Source organism: Microtus ochrogaster, chromosome X (assembly GCF_000317375.1).
Source record: "Microtus ochrogaster isolate Prairie Vole_2 chromosome X, MicOch1.0, whole genome shotgun sequence".
Classification (NCBI taxonomy): Eukaryota; Metazoa; Chordata; class Mammalia; order Rodentia; family Cricetidae; genus Microtus; species Microtus ochrogaster.
Genome location: NC_022026.1, coordinates 60892807 through 60896146, shown reverse-complemented (window position 1 = coordinate 60896146; position 3340 = coordinate 60892807).

Here is a 3340-nt window from a genome sequence, read left to right as displayed (position 1 = left end):
AAAAAAAAAAAAAAAAATGTAGTTGAATCCTTCAACTGGTGTGTTCATTCCTTGTATCATGTTAATGCAGTTTTTATCTTACTCTTACATTTTTGGGTCAGAGTATTTAAGCAAATGGAAATTCAACATGGCTGGATTTTCAATATTCACTGGAATGTTCTCTTAATGCTATCCTTTGCTCTTGTTTATTATTTTCACTTGTGTCTTTCTTCTCTTTACTTATTTTTCTAATGCCCATGTTCCTACCCTAGTAAGTGGTATCCTTGTCAAAGCTGGTCTCCAACAACTATTACACCAATAGTTATGGGGATCTGAGGTACCTTGTATCTAAGACTTAAGAGGAAAGAAAACAAGCCTATATGACTAACATATAGAAGCTTAGTCACATTAAAACGCAGAAGAAACTATTTCAATCCGTGACTACATGGTCATAGTTGGTATTTATAATGACAATATTTTACTACCCACTCTGCATTCTCTTAGCCCACAGCAAGCACCTCAGCTGGTCACAGTTCTTTACCTTGTAGGTGTTTCTGGTGCTTGTATAAAGGTGCACATATTGAGATTCATTATGAAGATCCTTGGCCATCAAGAACAGAAATTTCAGTCTGTTTTTGTAGTCTCCAGCTTGGGCTTGTGAGCTCCATTTGGTCTTGACATTCTTCCCTGTTACATCCATTTTTCTTTCACACTATCTGTATCATGTCTAATAAAAACTCAGAGAGAGAAATTGGGGTTCAACCTGAAGACCAGAAAAGCAAAGCAGCTAGCCACTGGCTCTTCTCTCTACCTCAGTCTGAAATGGCATCCTGCCTCCAGGAATCCTCAGAATGAGACTGTGTGTGAGAGCTGTCTCCTCCTCTTATATTCCTCTCTAGGGCTGGGATTAAAGATATGTACCACTGTGGCCTGATTTCTATGGCAAACTAGTATGGATTCTGGAATTAAATGTGTGTATCACCACTGCCTTGTCTGTAAGGCTGACTAGGGTGGTTGTTTTACTCTCTGATCTTTAGGCAAGCTTTACTTATTAAAATACAAATGAAATATCACTACGACTGTCTGTACTATAGACTTTAATCTCCAGCATGAACCCTAATAGGAATTTACCTAGTTCCTACAAGTTTATGAAGCTCAGTTCCTGTAACAAATATCTCTGTCCTAGTGATCTTCTCTCCTTGAAACATGACTATTCCAAAAAACATTACATGTTGGGAAACCTCCTTCAGCCAATGACCTTTAAGAAACCGGACCAGCTTGGGGCCTGACTTTTGGGTATTCAGAAAAAAACTGCTGGCCCACCCAGCACTTCACACCTTGAGGTTGGATCCCCATTCTGGTCCCGTGATTTTTTTCCCTTACAATAAAAAATAATCTTGGAATCTTTTGAAGTTAGTTTGGGATTATTTGACTTGCATCCACTCCACACACCTTTTAAGTGTTCGGCTTCAGTTACAGATACTGCCTTTAAACTGAAGAACAAGGAAAGAATCTCATGACCACTATTTTAATGTATCACTGGTCCTTGCCAGTGAAATAAGAAGAAAAAAATAGCTAGACAAGAGACCTGTTTATTTTACATTTGCAGATGATGTGATTATCTTTTTGTAATTGGCAAACTACCAGAAGGAAAGAGATTTTTCAATCACATTGTTGGATGTAAAATTCAAACAGAAAACCAGTTGTTTTCCTCTATAACAGCAATAAAAAAGTCATAAAATTCAACTTTAAAAATGATAACATTTAAGATAACAATAGAAGCTCAGGTTTGTTGCAATAAATCTAACAAAAATGTATAGGACATTCATAAGGAAAATTATACAATTTTATTAAAAGATATAAAAATGACAAGTAAGTGGGAATATATGCCATATTTTTAGGTAGGAATTCTTAACATCATAAAGCTATAAAATCTCCTGAAATTGATCTATAAATTCAATGTAATTTCCCCAGAACCTTTTAGGGAACTTGATACTATCATATTTAAATTCACAAGGAAGGTGGAAGACCAAGAACAGCCAAAACATTTTGAAGAAAGACAATGAACATTTGTCTTTCTGATATTAAAGGCTGTATATGAAGCTGTAGTAATTAAAAATATTGTTATTTAGTAAAAAGCCAGAGAGATGGCTCAGCAGTTAAAAAGTACTTCCTCATCTTCCAGAGGAACTGAGTTCATTTGCCAGCACCCACATAGGGCTGCCCACAACTGACTTTAACTCCAGCCCCATTGGATCTGATGCCTTCTTCTAGCCTCTGCGCACACATGGCATACACTCTATTCTCACAGATACAAACACACACATACACACACACACTTAAATGTATATACACTTATGTTCATAGACTATAAGAATAAAATAGGTAAATTGAAAACAGGTTTACATATTATTAAATTTTTAGATTTTTACCAAAGTGGCATTATAGCCAAGAATATGCCTTTAATTCCAATACTCAGGAGACAGAGTCGTGAGTTCAAGACCACCCGGGTCTATATAGTGAGTTCTAGGAGACCCAGTCCCCCTAAAAATAAAGAACGAAATGGAATTATAAATAAATGTAGAAAAAGAAAAACTATTTTTAAATATGCTAGATTGGTATACTAGACATAGAAAAATTTGAACATTATAATTAAATCTCGGTGTATATAAAAATTAATTTTAGATTATTAAAGACCAAAATGTGGAAAATCAAGCTTTGAAATATTTTGGAATGCTCCATATCAAAAAATTTTAGATTTCTGCATGAAAATGAACACTTCGTCCACAGTTGGTAAAACTGTTTGGGAATTATTAGAAGGTGTGGCTTTATTGGAGAAGATGTATAACTGAGGGTCATTTTTAATCGTTTGAAAAGACTCACACTATTTCCTGTATGCTCTCAGCATCCTGATTGGGCCTCAAGCTGTGAAGTCTCAGCTGTTCTTGCTACCATGCCTTTGCTTTGCCATGATGGGCTCTAACCCTCTGAAACCTTAAGCCAAATTAAATGCTTTCTTGTGTAAATTGCCTTGGTTATAGTATCTCTTCATAGCAATATAAAAGTAACAAATGCATATAGTAAAGGTGGTTGCTGTTCAACCCCCAGATCCCAGATGAAAGGAGAGAACTTACTCCTCCAAAATTATCCTCTGATTTCCATAAATCAAGTGCCCACATTTATACATATCATGAATGCATATATACATTCCTGGCCACACAATAATAAATAAACAATGCTTAAGAGCAAAATCAAGAAATGGGATGGGATGCCGGGCGATGGTGGCGCACGCCTTTAATCCCAGCACTCGGGAGGCAGAGGCAGGCGGATCTCTGTGAGTTCGAGACCAGCCTGGTCTACA